At 42.4% G+C, this 16,374-nt stretch overlaps 1 protein-coding gene and 2 non-coding genes across 4 annotated transcripts in view; all 3 read left to right on the forward strand.

Moving 5' to 3' along the window:
- Nucleotides 1–9,470: 9,470 nt before the first annotated feature.
- fam49a (family with sequence similarity 49 member A) overlaps nucleotides 9,471–16,374 on the forward strand; it is a 37,109-nt gene continuing 30,205 nt past the window's right edge. For both annotated transcript variants that reach the window (XM_054618426.1, XM_054618427.1), the window contains exon 1: nucleotides 9,471–9,603. The gene's annotated coding sequence lies outside the window, so the exon portion shown is untranslated. The remainder of the gene's footprint in view (nucleotides 9,604–16,374) is intronic.
- LOC129107646 (U6 spliceosomal RNA) lies at nucleotides 15,193–15,299 on the forward strand. The gene has a single exon (XR_008531895.1). It is a non-coding gene; the product is annotated as a U6 spliceosomal RNA (small nuclear RNA).
- On the forward strand, nucleotides 15,934–16,040 carry LOC129107647 (U6 spliceosomal RNA). The gene has a single exon (XR_008531896.1). It is a non-coding gene; the product is annotated as a U6 spliceosomal RNA (small nuclear RNA).

Raw genomic sequence — 16,374 nt, forward strand, 5'->3', positions numbered from 1 at the left:
TCTCTGCTCAGGTAGATATAGCTCCTCTATATCTCTACATAAATAACAGTTGGCTGCTAAATGAATGCTCTGAATGTCGTATACTGCACCTTGAAGGCAGGGTGGTAAATTCATTTTAATGACATATAAAAGCCTGACTGGATATTTTACTGGACAGATGAATCTATCGGAACCAATCGCACTGCCAGAGGAAGTGAGCAAAACTCGTTTTTGTGGTCATCATTCATCACACGCTTCACTTTTCTTGAATGCTGAGGTTTCTACAGGCTACGTCTTCTGAAGAAAAATGTATGTGTGCCCGCTGCTGAAAATTCAGAGGAAGTCAACGTGGAAGGACTTAAATAAGAAGAAGTTTTAGTTTACTGTAAGTGGAGGCACTGAATCAGGTTGAAATGTCAATATAAGTATGAGTACCTCATGAAATTAGAATGTCAGTTGAAGTGTAAGTGATAAATCAAACATGAAGTGTCAATTGAAGAGGAGGTCCAGAAAGAAATTAGAGCCAGCTCAAGTGTATAAGCTGAAAATAAGATGTCAGCTGAAGTGTAAGCTGTAAAGCTGTCATGAAAAAGAGAATTTCTTATTTTCAAGTAAGTAGTACCTGAAAGGGTTTGAAATGTCACTGAAAAGAGCATATCTTTACCTTTACTGCATCGATTTTGTCAATCCCTTTAATTTATAAATTTAGGTTTTTTCTTGCCTAAGAATGAATGCAAATTTTCCAAAGGTTAAAATTTTGAATTATTTTGACCATGAAGACTGAATACACTGACTTTAACTGCAAAACATCTCACAGAACTGATGCGAATGCAGAAGTGTCTTAAAACCTGCATTCTCTCTAATGTCCATCAGGGGGCGACTCCTCTGGTTGTATAGAAGTCTATGAGAAAATGACTCTACTTCTCTCTTGATTTATTCCCTCAGTAAACATTGTAAACATGAGTTTATGGTCTCAATCTCTAGTTTAAAGTCTTCTTTAATACAGCATGATGTTCATTTAGTAAATTATGGTCCATTTAGAGTCAAATAAAGCAGAGTATGCTTTAGGTTTAGGCTACCTTGCGATTGCAGGTCGCTTTCAAGGCGTTGTCCGGTCTGTGAGTTGTCTTTAACCCTTTCACAGTGTGTTTTAAGTTCATGAAAGTCAATTGACACTTTAGTTGCCTAAAGATGTCTTATTCAGCGTTCAGTTGTACTTAGCTCTCATTTCCGGGTCCAAAAAAACAAGGTGGCGACCGGCAAAATGCCGAACTTGAGGCTTCAAAACCGTAGTCCACAAACCAATGGGTGACGGGGCTACATCCACTTCTTATATAGAGTCTACGGTCAGGCTTCATTTGCAAGTATATAAATCAGGTTCAGACACTGTTGTTATCTACAAGCTGTCGTTCCTACACATAACTGATGGGAGTAGAAAAAAACAAGGGTCAAGTCTTTGGTGTAAATGTCATTGGCACACAGAACTTCTGAATCACCAGTGTCGCCCTATTTTCATCTCTACAACACCCTGTTGCTACTTGGTTAATAGCGTGTGTGGTAGGAAGATGAATTCCCTCTTCAGGTCTGGGTTTTAAACCATCATTATAGGCTTCTAATAAAGGCATATATGAAAACGCACTGTGTTGCTGGACAGAGCTAGAATGATGAAGGCAGGAGTGAGTGCCGCAGTGTGGTTAGTCCTGACTCTCTGAGACTCTCTGACCCTGCAACACTCTTGCACCTAGCTGTACAGACAGCAGCATCCTCTCAGGCTCCCTCTTTCCACACATCCCTCTGTTTCAGATCTCCAATGTCTTTTTCCTTCTCTGTCATTTATCACATTTATCTGATTATTATGTGTAATATCCATGTTCCTGGCCTCATTCTTTGTGTCTGCCTCTCTGTATTCAATCATTTTTATGTTCTTCTTCTCTTTACTTCTACTCCCTTTTCTTTCCTATCTCCGTCAATCCGTGCCTCTTTCCTCACATGGCATTGACAGCAGTCTTTCTGACTTGTTTACCATATCTACAGTCACGCTCTGATGCCTCTGCCAATTGCATAAGAACGTTGTGTCGAACGGCCGCTCAGTCATCTCCAGTGGAGAGGGGCGGGGGGATCACCACCAGTACTGCCAACAAAACAAACAGCGTGTGTGTGTGTGTTTGTGTGTGTGAGTGTGTGTGTGTGTGTGGGGGGGGGATTAGCTGTGACGGTTACCAGTGCTGATTCAACTGTTGATAGAGCTTCTGAAATGGTTCACTAGTGCAAAAACATTTGTACCTTCTGTTCAAAACCTTATCCAGCCATTTTGAAAGTAGTGCGCTGATCGATTTTTGGCCACTTGAGGGCAGCAAAACAAGCTGAAAACACAACATTGACATAGTAGCACTTGTTGCTTGAAGTAAACACAAACTTACACATCCGGCTGAGCAAAAATATTGTTCATTTGCAGTGCTGTTGCTGGCCAACCAATGTGTTCAGGCCCTTTTTAAGCGGCATAAACTGCTCTTCCAGTTTTGAACATCTTCAAAATTATGTGACATCTTAAAAGTTAAAGCAAAGTTTGCAAAACAAATGCCAGCTAATGTAAATGTGTGCTCATGTTTGAACATATGAAGTATTCAGGCGTCAACCTTCGGTTCTGCCAAAATAGTCAATGCGGAAGTGCCTTAAATCATGCATTCTCTCTAATGTCCATCAGGGGGCGACTCCTCTGGTTGTATAGAAGTCTATGAGAAAATGACTCTACTTCTCTCTTGATTTATTCCCTCAGTAAACATTGTAAACATGAGTTTATGGTCTCAATCTCTAGTTTCAAGTCTTCTTCAATACAGCATGATGTTCATTTAGTAAATGATGGTCCATTTAGAGTCAAACAGACCATAAAGCAGGGTATGCTTTAGGGCGGGACTACTGTGATTGACATGTCACTGCCACTACTTGAGACGTATATGGTGTCACTACGTCTCTCCTCCGCATCCAAATATGGTAACTTCTGTTCAGCGCTTGGGAAAAAAACAACATGGCGACGGCCGAAATCTAAGATGGCGATGCGAACTTAATACTTCAAAACGGCTGACCATGAACTAATGGGTGATGTCACGATGCCTACGTCCACTTCTTACATACAGTCTTGGGAGTATTGGTATTACTACAAGGGATTTGTCTCATACGTTCAGGCTTTAGTTTTGTTTTCTCCACGGTCGCTGCCCATCTGTGTTTATCTTTGTATTTTTCACGTTCATTCAAGTGAAAAATTGGGAAGTGAGGGAAAGAAATAGGCCACAGTACCCCTCTGGTAAAAAAAATATCAACGTTTTAGAATTAGAGTTTATACCCAAGCCTTATGGGATCCGACTGAGCGCACAGGATTCAAGTCCATTCAAGCCATTTTTTTGTCTTGTTCAGTATTATAGCTTGAGCTCAAAATTGTTATTACAAGTTATCATCAGAGAATTAGGCATTATTAAGTTTGAGCCAGAAGGTAAGCTGGGTTTTTTTGCAGGTACACTCGGACAACACTTGAATAATCAAGCAGAGAGTTGAGCTCCACCTTTTTCACTTTAATAGCAAGCAACAAAGGCTCGTCCACCTATACACACACACGGCCCCTGTTAATGTCTGACACTAATCTGATGACAGCCTGGGGTGTGGGTGCACGGTAGCAGGAGGATGCTGTGGGTTTAGGTGTTTACTCTGCCTTTTTCATATGAATGATTTCCATAATTCTTTCTGTCTCACAGATGTACTCCCACAGACTAAGCAGTCAGCGCCCTCGTGACGGCTGCTGCTGTTCTCTGAATATGTCTCTCTGGCAATATTTCCAACGTGGACCTCCGTCCATCGATCGTGACACAAAGGGAGGCGTTGTCAGTAACCCTGGAATCCTTCCTAGGGAGCCACCCAGAGCTGCTGAGAGGCAGTTTTCACTGTCAGATCGGCGTGGAAAGTAGGAAGAAGAGAGGTTAAAAAAAAAAGAAGAAAGATGAACAGCAAGCAGCATCCAACCGCTATCAGTGCAGCCGAGGTCTGGAGGCTGCAGCTTTGATAGTGATTGAGTGAGCTGCGGGGAAAACAGGCAGAGAGGAGGAGAAAGAGAGACAGAGGAGAGAGGACAGGGGTTATGACCAAGTTAATTAGATCCAAATGCTCAGAAATATCCAACAAGTGCACCAACGTCTGGCAGATCTGAGAAAGGCTGTTTACTGTTTGCTGTCAAGATGTGTGTGTGTATTTGTGTGCGATGTGACAGCACAGCGCTCACAGAATAGAAGCCAGTTGGCATGAAAACACTGCGAGGCCCATGGGTGTTGCAGAGCGGCAGGGGGCCACAGCACCGAGCGCTTCAAAGGCGGCCGAAAAATGCGAATAGAATTTTCTTTAGAGACCCCCTTCAAATAGCTGTGAGCTTTGCAAGACGCTGCGAGGCTTGTTTGTGGTATTTTCCTGAACATTGAGGCAGACAGGCTGCAAACCAGCTCAGACTGGATGGTGTCAAAGTCAAAAACCAGCCTGGCCCCTGCAAAAGGGCCTCCGGCAAGGCCAGAAGCCTCGGCGGTTCAGTGAGGTTTCACCTGTTTTTTTTATTCAGATACAGCCCTCACAGTGATAGTTTTTTCAAACAAAAAGTGGGAACAGTTAAGTGTCACCAGACCAGAGAAAAAATGTAAGAAAGGGAACCTCCACTGTCGTCATCCTGTCCACTCTGCTCCACTTGCAGCTCCCCGGACTGCCCTGAGATTCGGACGCTTCTTGGTGGGGGGACGATGTGAGGAAGAAGCACTTAAATGCTCCTGGTCCGCTGGCCGTTGTCATGAAACAGCAGCTGTGGCATATAGAATCCATGTGCGCTCACATCTGTTCTGACCCGCAAAAAAATATTCCCTGCCTCTGTTTTTAACCAAAGTGTTTGAAACAGGGATATCAAACCAATTAACAAGCTTGAGCACATTTATGTTTATATATCAAATATATTTTTCGTGTGTGTGTGTGTGTGTGTGTGTGTGTGTGTGTGTGTGTGTGTGTGTGTGTGTGTGTGTGTGTGTGTGTGTGTTGTTAAGCGTGTTGTTGAACAGTCAGTGTAACCGTTAGCAACAGCGTGCCGGCATCCTGCCAAGTATGGACACTGTGAGATGAGAGAGCCGAAGCTGTTGTTCTGCGCTGCCCGACACCAAGGACAAACGAGAAAGGAGCGCCAACATGGCATTTGTTGTCTGTTTCCTCCTCCGGGGCCTGAATGTTAATATCCATGTAGGTGTTATTCTGCTCCTCGTTTGCGTCTGAAGTCCGCTCTCACAAACAGCAGCCAATTGCATTATGTCACCATGTTAAGCTCATTTTCGGTCCCTCGTTCTGGGAGTAGATTAGTGCAGACAATAAACAAGGTTCGGGTGTCCTTGCACGGGGCCACGTACTGGCCCTCACTGGCCACTGACAAGCCTTTGACTTTTGGAGTCCCCTTCCTGATCTACCCACCAATATTCAATTGCATGACAGTCACAGGCATTACAACCCCTGTAAAGTACTTTTGCTGTGTCATGCCTCAAACAGCCTCAAGAGACAGCATAAAAAACACTACGTTGCACACGCCCCCCACCTGTCAGCATCATTACCACGGTCTCCAGGGGATTATGGGACTCCATGTCGTCTTGGTCACGTCACACTACACAAGAGAAAATGTAACATGCTTTTGCAATATCACACTTGAATAAAAGTGTCTACCTGTGGCTTATGTGAAGACATGGATTGTTGTTTTTTAACATTACTAGACAGCTAACATGATATGACATGTAATCCTATAACATAGGTGAATGCTCACAAACAACCCACAGGTGTTATTAAATCATCAAGCATAAAGTATGATGTAAAGAGAAGGTAGGAAATGGATGAGCAGGCACTTTAAGTGAGCTCAGAACAGTTTGAATAACACTTTTAAAAAATACATATATCACACCTCTCGACAAATGGATTAGCTGCTGTGCATTATCCACTGAAGTAACGCTTATGAACTTCATAATAGATGCAGTTCAATCAGAGCAGAAACAGCTAGAGGCAGCTGAGTCAGCAGTGTGGTGATCTACTGCCACCTAGGGGTGATCAGCAGTGGTTCCCTGCTTCAAGGAGAGAACTGTTGATGTTCACAAGCTATTCTTCTCTGTGACAATATCATGAATAGTTGACTTTAAACATGACTTCTTTTTTGGAAGTCAAAGAGTTAGCATCTTAATTTGTTCTTTTTGGTTGTAGTTTTATTGTGGCTCCAAGAGCAGTTTACTGGGAATCCAATTGTTGTAAAAAGTTTATTTTTGTTGCATTTTTTAAAACCATCAATAGCATAGGATCCTGGATTTTTATATATTTTTAAAGAAATAGTGTGTGGCGTTTATTGGGATCTATTGACTGAAATGGAATTATAATATTAAGAAGTATGTTTTCTTTAGTTGACACCTAAGAATAAGAATTGTTGTGTTTCAGTTACCTTAGAATGAGATGTTTATATCTACATACGGAGCAGGTCCTCCACACGGAGCAAAGAGTTGCCATGTTTCTACAGTAGTCCAGAATGCTCTGGAGAGAGCCAGCAGCGTTTTTATGTTGGCCACCGTAGTTCTCCTACACGCTTGGCACGCATGATAAATTTCAGTTGGTTGCAACCTGCAACCTCAGGGCTATATGTCGCCAAATCCTACACAGTGGTCCTTTAATAAAAGCTTTATATAGAAACAGAATAAACTTTATATTTGTAATTTTGCCAAATCATTTTAACTGTAACATGAAAGCTTTGAAATATAAGTAGAAAACTGGAGAGCAGAAGTTTAAAAAAAAATGTTTTAGGTATTATTTGTACTTATTTGTACACTGCATTAGACTTCACAGCCACAAGGGTCAATTGTTTTGTTATCATCACATTATAGCTCAAAAACTAATTTCCTTGATGTTCTAACAGACCTGATTCAGCTTTAAATTAGGTTACAGTGAGGATCTTACAGTAGCACTCCTCCAAAGATACAGAGAGACTTCAGCTCATCAGTTTTATGTGTTATTTTACACATCCTAACAGCAAATGGGCCATTTAGTGCAATCTCTTCACAGCGTGACCATAGTGAGGGAGTTATAGATGGTAACAGTAATCTTTCTTCTGTTCACTACTTCACTATAATTATGGCAGCACTGCAAGCACTAGCCACCAGGTGTCACTTTTGAACCATTTTACACAGTTTGACAATCTGCATGGCTACCAGTATTTAGACATGAGATGATGTGAGACAAACTAATAATTCACACGGGAAACATTTGAATTATTGTGCTGTTCAGCTTGGCAGCAGGCAGATCAGGGGTCGACTTTTCAGCTGAGATTTTCCAAAGAGCCAACCGTGTCATCAACAACTTGACCAAAACCTTCAGTAAACTATATGCATTTAGGATTCTCATGTCCTAAAGTGACCTGTTGGACAGACAGGATAGTGAAAATGTCTTTCTCATCACACACCTTTCTGTCATTACACTTTTCTATCCCTGTGTTTAAGTATTGTAAATGGTTGTAACTCTGTAATGTTTCTCCCCTTGGGAACTACAGTAGTGAAACACACAGTGATAGTTTTAGTGTTCACTTTCACTGACCTATTTCCAGCACAAGATTAAATGTGTAATTTCATAACTCACATATTTATTATGTGTAGCATAGCTGCTGGACAGAGTAATAAACGCACACACACCAACTGCGTCTTGCTGTGTGTGGGTGTGTGTAAAGGAAACTTAACTCCATGACAACCAGCGGTTGTGGCAGTGGAAGACGTGGGTGTACTCTGACCCCCATCATCTAACCTAACCGGCCCTTATAGTCCTGTGGAGGTGTGTTTACCCTGCACATACCTCCCACCGCACTGCTGACAACAATGAGCTCCAAACCTTTCACTGCTCCAGCGTGCGTCGTGGCAACCCAGATATGGCAACACGCACAGTAATAGCATCAGCGATCTGCATGAGGCCTTGCACTGAAAAGACTGTATGTTTTCATTATAGAGCCTTGACATTCTTGAAGGCTCTGCGTCTGTGTGTTTGTGTGTGTGTGTGTGTTGTTCCTGTTGCTTTGCATTGCAGCCCCTCAAGGCCCAGTACGTACCCCCCAACCCTAACCCACACACATACCCTAAGCCTAACCCACCCACACACACACACACACACACACACACACACACACACACACACACACACACACACACACACACACACACACACACTAATGTTCAAACATGCCTTTGACTCCAACTGTCAATCTTAATGCTGGGTTATGAATGTGAGGAGGTCAAAAGAAAAGCATAAATGGCTTACTGTCATGTATGACAAAGAAAAGTAAAAAAACACCTCACATTTGAAAAGCTGATAAAAGCAATATTGACTGAATATTAATTTCTAACTAATGAATGTTTTTGCTGTTAAATCTAATAAACTAATTGTTTAACCTTTACTCTTATTTACTAGATTGACATAATATTATACATGCTTAATACAATAACACTGTTACTAGCAGGAATACTTGTAAATAGCATTAAAGGTGGTAAAATATTATAATTATATAGACCTAGATTAGAACGCGTGTTATAATCGTTAAAGAATAAAGATATACTGTTAATCAAATCACTAATTATAACACTAGATGAACTTTCATAAACTTGGCAGCAGGCAGATCAGGGGTCGACTTTTCAGCTGAGATTTTCCAAAGAGCCAACCGTGTCATTAACAACTTGACCAAAACCTTCAGTAAACTATATGCATTTAGGATTCTCATGTCCTAAAGTGACCTGTTGGACAGACAGGATAGTGAAAATGTCTTTCTCATCACACACCTTTCTGTCATTACACTTTTCTATCCCTGTGTTTAAGTATTGTAAATGGTTGTAACTCTGTAATGTTTCTCCCCTTGGGAACTACAGTAGTGAAACACACAGTGATAGTTTTAGTGTTCACTTTCACTGACCTATTTCCAGCACAAGATTAAATGTGTAATTGTTTTCATCATAAGCTTCAATCATTTTGAAGTTGGAGACTTTCCAACGCACTGCAGATAAGATAAGATAAGAGATAAGATAAGATAATCCTTTATTAGTCCCGCAGCGGGGAAATTTGCAGACTTACAACAGCGTAGAGTAAAGTGCACACAAGAGACATAGTAGAAGACAAGCTAAGAATAAAAAATAAAGAAATAAAAATAAAAAATAAAATAAAACAAGTATTATAAATAAGCAATAAAAAAACAGTAGAAAAAAACAAAAAAACAACAATAACTGAAATATTATATTTACAGACAGAGAAAAAAAAAAAAAACTATTTTAACTATTTTTAACTTTCATAAGATAACAAATCATATCTGCATCATTATTGAGCAAAGAAAAGAAAACAATTAAAGATTTAATTGGCTCATTTATTGACCAATTACAGATATGAATGGGCGGGGCTTAAATGTTTTTTTCTCCTCTTTCGTTTGTGTGGTGGCAGAGGGAGGGCTGAGCTGCGAGTGTTGTTGTCTGTCGCTGCTGGGGGACAGAGAGCTGCCAAGGTCGGTGAAAGTACAGCCGAGACCACCGTCACATCCTACAAAGTACGAACCCGAGACACACACAGGTACGTGGTTGTGTTAAACCAACTTTTAACCGTGTTTGAGTTGAGATCTCCTTCACCTGGTGTCGTGCCAAGTTGTGTATCCCGTCAAATCAGTGACTGTCAAACGCGTTCACATGGGGAGAGACGAGCTAGCATCGTTAGCTCAAAGTAGCCGCTAGATGTGTTCATGTGGTGGTGTTAAACGTTGTGCAAGACACTTTTATCTGGCTCTACTTGTGCCCTATGTAGTCTCTCTGACTCCTGCCTTGAGGGTATATATTATATATATATATATATCTCCTTTGCCCGGCTGCTTGACGACAGTGCCCCCAGCTAGCAGGCGGACCGGCTAACCAGCACACTTAGCTTGTAAGTAGCAGCCGAGCTGGAGCAACATTTCATCCTCAGTTCATTCTCAGGGTTTGGTGATGGCTTCATTTCGACCCTCACTCGCTTGAATGAATGAAAGGTTGAGTGTGGTGGGTGAAGTGAAATACTTTTGAGACCCAGTTGATCAACTATTTCCATCCACTTTGTCAACCAGGAGCTGGCATGGACGTGTTGTACAGATATACAGGCAGGTGGTTGTGGTTTCCTTCCTTCTGTTCCAGTGAGTGGTTATGGTAAAAGAGACAGATCATCCTAGTTGTTTAACTGATTTTTGTTCTCTGTTGTAAATTCCCAACAACAACAACAGCTGTTTATTTCTAATTGTTTGACACAGGGCTGCCATTAAGTGACTTTATTTTGCCCCATGGGATATTATTAGGTTACGTGCGTCATTCTATCAAATAACAGCAATACATCATTGGCCATGGGTCATTCAGTTCAGTGTTATGAGTCACTGCAGTACTGAGGTGTAGGTGATCGAGGGAGGATACAGTTACATGGTTGGTAAATCAGTCGTGACTAAGGATTTTCCCCTTAACTGTATCCACATTGGTTTTGCTGTCTGATAAACAGCAAAAAAAATGTGTTTGAACCAGTTGGCTAGCTAATGTAAAGGGTCTTAGAAAGTGTTAGGACTCGTATTTGTTGCCAGCTTTACATTTAAAGTCAGCCTGAGATACCAAATGTTGGTGGTTCTGAGGAATGTGCTTTATTGTGGCTCTCAATGCACTGAAATGGCGCTCTTTTGTTAGAGGGGACATACAGCAACAGCTGCACTCCTCAACAACAGAGAGTGTGTGTCCGTGTGTGTCCGCACATGTGTGCATTTGTGTTTTGTGTTGGTCGTTATGCCAGCCCGTGATTACAGCATTTCTGGAATGCTGCTTGAATTCTGTGACTTAAACATACTGGACAATGGCTGTTGTGGCTGAACCTGATCTCTCGTGGAGGAATTTGTTCTTTGCATGGCCTAGTCGAGCTGCACGCCTCAGTATTCACTCAAACACTGTGGGGACAAGTTAGGGCACGTAGAGATCGTATAGCCCCAAAAGGAAAAAATGCCAAGTCAACTATAAGCAGCAATCGCATATGATGTGGCACTTTCGACCACGTGTAAACCAAGTCTTGTCCTGTTGGACTACAGAGGTATCAGACTTTAGCTTTTTCAAATATCTGGTCAGTAAGAGATGCACTGCACTGTTTGTGGTGATGTCAGACTCTAAATTAGGCCATATGTTAAAGTGGCGAGCCCCTTATTTTAAACTTTCACCTCCTGAATATTTAAATGGGTGATTAAAACTAAAGAATATTGCTTTGGAGTATCCCAGTGATGGGCCCTGTGTCCCAGCAGACTGTGTTTGGCAATGATTACAACACTCACCTGAACATTTTTCATTACACGTGCACGTCTAATGTAAACTGACTAATCACTTTATCTTGGGTTTTGTGTGGTGCGTGTCAACCATGTAAAGGTGTTGGATGAAGCGATGTTATGCAGCAAATGAGAGAACACTGAAAAGACCGAAGGACATGTCAGACTTTACAAATGTGTCTTGGCAGAGCCTGAATGCAGCGTGTGTGTGTGTGTGTGTGTGTGTGCAGCCGAAACTCTGCTAAACCATTGCTCTGGGAGAGCAGTAGCTGTCAAATTGCAGTTTAACGTCTTGTAGTTTGGTTCTCTCGCTGCTCAGTGTTTGCGTCTCCGACAGAAAAACAGGATATGACATCTCACACCCTCTCAAACAGTGGCATTTTTCAAACTGTGGTTTTCAACCTGTCGTTGCATTACAGGTTGACTGAGGCAAGCACAGGGGAAAGTCTTTGTGTTGCATTGCCGTGTTTCTCGTGTACTTATTCAGCACTGCTAGGCTGCCACAAAACCAGCCCTGCCACGACTTCTGAAGATAATGCACTGAGAAAGGAATGTATAAACCATAGACAAGAAGATGTTTAGCATTCATTTTTTTCATTGCCATGAGAACCAGTATAAAGGTGTAAAGTTTTACCACTGAAACCCCCGCACTAATCAAAACAGGACCAAAATATGTATTGATGTCAGACCAAAAAACAAAACTATAATAACTATAATAAATACATCACTTTTGGTTTTGAATATGGGTTGTCACAATCAAAAAAACACAGTATGCTCTTGCAACAAGGTTAGCAGGCTGATTGAAACATGACCTCAATAAAGTCATATTAAATATTCCAGCACTGCACATTGTGCAAAGTCTAACATCTGACTTTAGGTTTTAGCTGAACAAGCGGCGTGAATCTAACTGAGGTTGGCCTGCAGCACTGCAGAACTGTCTCTGGCACCTTCGATCACACATTTGTGTTTGTGTGTCAGATTACAGTTCCTCCTCCTGTGTTCATTCAACTGAAGAAAGAATGTCTCTGTTGTATCATGACACAAAAACGAAAGTAAGCTAAATGTTTACTGTTTTTAAGGCAACTGTTTACAGCTATGGCCTGGATAAAGTCATCGTCTCCAAAACTACAATGACTAAAATGAAATATTTGAGGCCTCAATCATCTTGATTTGTTCATTTGTATGTTCATGGCTATGTTGTGCTCACCCTTACAGCGAGAGCTGACCACTGTCATTACACTTATTTACATCGTTATTCCATTCAGACAGGACGAACTGTCTGAAGTCCCTCAGCTCATGGCTCTTAGCGCTCGGCTCCTCTCCCGTTGTCAACGACTAATCATCCAGTTTAGTGTGGACCACCGGCCACCGCTGACTCAGCCAATGCTGCCATCTGGGCTGGAACAGAACACACAACAGACTTCTCACTGGCCCTGGAGCCTCAGATGCTCAGCTAACAGACCGCGTGAGTGTGTGTGCGCGTGTGAGAGACAGCAAAAAAAGTGAAAAGCGAAAGAGTTAAACTTAAAACAGTAATGAGAAGAAAGGAGTAAGAAAAATGAAGGTCATAAAATTATTTATTCCCCTTTTTAGTTTTCATTAGATATCATCGCTGCAACCATATGAGGCCATTTAAATTCAATCAGTGGAGACACAAGATTGAAAAAGCTGTCAATAGGAGCCCTGCACATCCAAACAGTTCAGTTATTCTGACTAGACGTCTGTTCTGGTTAGAGTTGGTTGGACCTATGCTGGGGTGTACTAATAACAATGGATGCATTTGTTATTACACATGCTCTTTTAAAAAATATTCTAATTGGGCCCCAGGACACTCTGCAAAGCAGTAATGATGCTCAGCAGGATTATCCTGAATGAAATTAAGTGAACTAAACTATGCACATCAATGTGGCTGGGTATCGTTGAACAAACTACGATGCCAGTACTAATACAGGTAGCCTTAAAGTGATTCCCAATACCAGTAGAATACTTCACTTGATACCCATCATGGGAATGCAAGGGTATGTCCCACTGGCTAGCTACAAACGCCACCACACTGCACAGCTCTCATACAGCGATTACAACGGCTAACGGCTTCCCCAGACCCAACAGCGGCAGGAGCACGTTGTCGCAGAAACGACAACGCACACCCTCCGTCTCCCATCCCTCCCCCCCATGTTCAATCTTTTAGCTCCATAAGCACTGTTTGCGCTGTAAGCGGTTTGTGCAGAAATAATGGCTGCAGCTTCCGGCTGTGGAGACAGAAACAACAGTCTGGAAGCCAAGGCAGGTTGGTTTGTCCGTTCTGGGCTACTGTAGAAACATGGCGGACCCTGTGAAGAGGATATATAAATGGCTCATTCTAATGCAACAAAAACACAACAATTCTTATTTTCAGGTGATTATACACTAGAGAAAATATACTTATTAATATTATATTCCTATAACTTCCAATAGATCTTAAATGCTACACACTGTTCCTTTAAAGGTATCTAGGGCTGCCCCTTCTAACTAGATTAGTCAACTTATCGTCTGAGATTTCTACAGTCCATGCTTTTTCGTAATGAATGACCTAATTTCAAGAAACTTATGAGCACATCTCTGGAAAACACAGGTTTTGAAGTGGTTCTTTTGTGTGTGAATTTATTTGGTGAAGGACAGCCCTAAAGGTATTTAGTGCTGATATGCAGCCCCACACATCAGAGTGCTAGGGCTCGATGAAGCAGTGTAGGTGAAGTGAATGACTCAAATAAGGCAGCATCCCTACTCTGCTTTTTTCTATACCTTTTACCATATGCATTTAAACTGTAGATGTGAATGCAACTTGAGAAAAGATTTAATCAAGAGCCAAAAGTGAAAACACCTGTGTGTGTAGACCAAGGGGTTTTATGACTAGTAATCACTATCAATAATAGGACATTTTTAAGACATTTTGATATTTTACAGTAAGAAAACAAATGATAGCTGAGTTCCATTTATCTCTTTCAGTTTCGGGTTCTTGACCTGGTGCATGTTGAATCACTGCCCCTCTATCACAGCCTAATGTGACATTTGAATACTTAACATTTTGGTGAAAAAGCCCTATGAATCAGGGCTGTCATTCTAGCTGTATAGTGTACCCCCTTACACAAGGAGCCTTTTCAGTCCCACAATTTGCCAAAGCAGGAATAATAAATCTCAGCTGTTAAACAGCTTATCTCTTAAAAGCTTAAATTGTATGAACACTTAAGCCACCACCATTCAATGTTCAGCAGAAAAATTGTCTTTCACTAAAAAATCTTCAATATGTTTATTCACCGTCTGCCGGCCTCGACCCCCCCCCTCCTGTTTTTATTACTCTCCGGAAATGTAGATATTTGTGTGCAGTCAACCATGGCTGTGTCGCAGTGAAACACCATGTAAATCTTTGTCTGCACCGAGTTCCTGTTTTACCCCAAAACTACCCGTCTGCCGGTCTCTTTATCTGTCTGTCCGTCCGCCTGTGAGGATAAGTGTGGAACCGCGCTGCTGTATGACCCTGCACACTTCCCGCTCACGTTTCACTTTTTACACTCACATCCTGTCAGCGGGACAACAGCTCTCTGTCCGTCTGTTTGCTGTGCCGTTTCAGTACGCTCTCGCTGGCTGCTACTACTGTGCAGAGGCTGCGCTGGTAACTGACGGTCCTGTTAAGTTTATTACTGTTACTATGTCTTTCTTTTGGTTTGTCGTATTGTTTGATCGTGTAAAAATACCTCACCCCTCGCTCTTGCGACGGTTCATAGGGACAGCGGCTCTCTAGCCTGCACCGCTGTAAGGGTGTCGTTCCGACAACCAGGGGTTCAAATGGTAGGCAGCGCCTATCAGTCAATGTGCTTGCTAAGGCAACACATATAATAAATTGGAAACGATACAGAGAAGATTAGCATGGCCCCTGCGAAAGGATGACACGCAAATTCGTGAAGCGTTTCCACATTTTCATCGGCCCCGAGCTGAAATCCCTGCAAACCTTCTCGCAGTTGCAGTCGCATTATAGTGACTGCCTGGGGCAAGGAAGCAACACCTTGTCAAGTTGGCATAGCGAAACAGAAGAAAACTCTACACTGAAGAATCCCTGGCAGCACTAGCTACAATATGAATAAATCGGACGTACTCCCAATTATACTCTCAAGAATCTACCCAAGGCCGCTGTTATATGAGCCACAAAATCCGAACTAGACCTTTACCCAAGTCAAGGACACAGGTGAAACTCTGGCCCAGTGGACTGTCTGATGTGGCACCCCCTACTGGCCATCAGCTGTTCTGGGGGTGTGTCTTAGGAGGGAACAGCTTAGGGCCCAAGTCCAGCCCCCGGCCAGAAAGTCAACTTGGGCACTAGGTCGCTCCCCGTGTCAGCGCACTTTTTAGCTTATCATTCATGTGGATTAAACAGGAAGACACAATTTACCAAAGCTCTTAACAAATTGCAAACACATTGAAGTCTACAAGGTTTATACCTCACCCCTCGCTCTTGCGACGGTTCATAGGGACAGCGGCTCTCTAGCCTGCACCGCTGTAAGGGTGTCGTTCCGACAACCAGGGGTTCAAATGGTAGGCAGCGCCTATCAGTCAATGTGCTTGCTAAGGCAACACATATAATAAATTGGAAACGATACAGAGAAGATTAGCATGGCCCCTGCGAAAGGATGACACGCAAATTCGTGAAGCGTTTCCACATTTTCATCGGCCCCGAGCTGAAATCCCTGCAAACCTTCTCGCAGTTGCAGTCGCATTATAGTGACTGCCTGGGGCAAGGAAGCAACACCTTGTCAAGTTGGCATAGCGAAACAGAAGAAAACTCTACACTGAAGAATCCCTGGCAGCACTAGCTACAATATGAATAAATCGGACGTACTCCCAATTATACTCTCAAGAATCTACCCAAGGCCGCTGTTATATGAGCCACAAAATCCGAACTAGACCTTTACCCAAGTCAAGGACACAGGTGAAACTCTGGCCCAGTGGACTGTCTGATGTGGCACCCCCTACTGGCCATCAGCTGTTCTGGGGGTGTG

This window comes from Anoplopoma fimbria, chromosome 18, assembly GCF_027596085.1.
Source record: "Anoplopoma fimbria isolate UVic2021 breed Golden Eagle Sablefish chromosome 18, Afim_UVic_2022, whole genome shotgun sequence".
Classification (NCBI taxonomy): Eukaryota; Metazoa; Chordata; class Actinopteri; order Perciformes; family Anoplopomatidae; genus Anoplopoma; species Anoplopoma fimbria.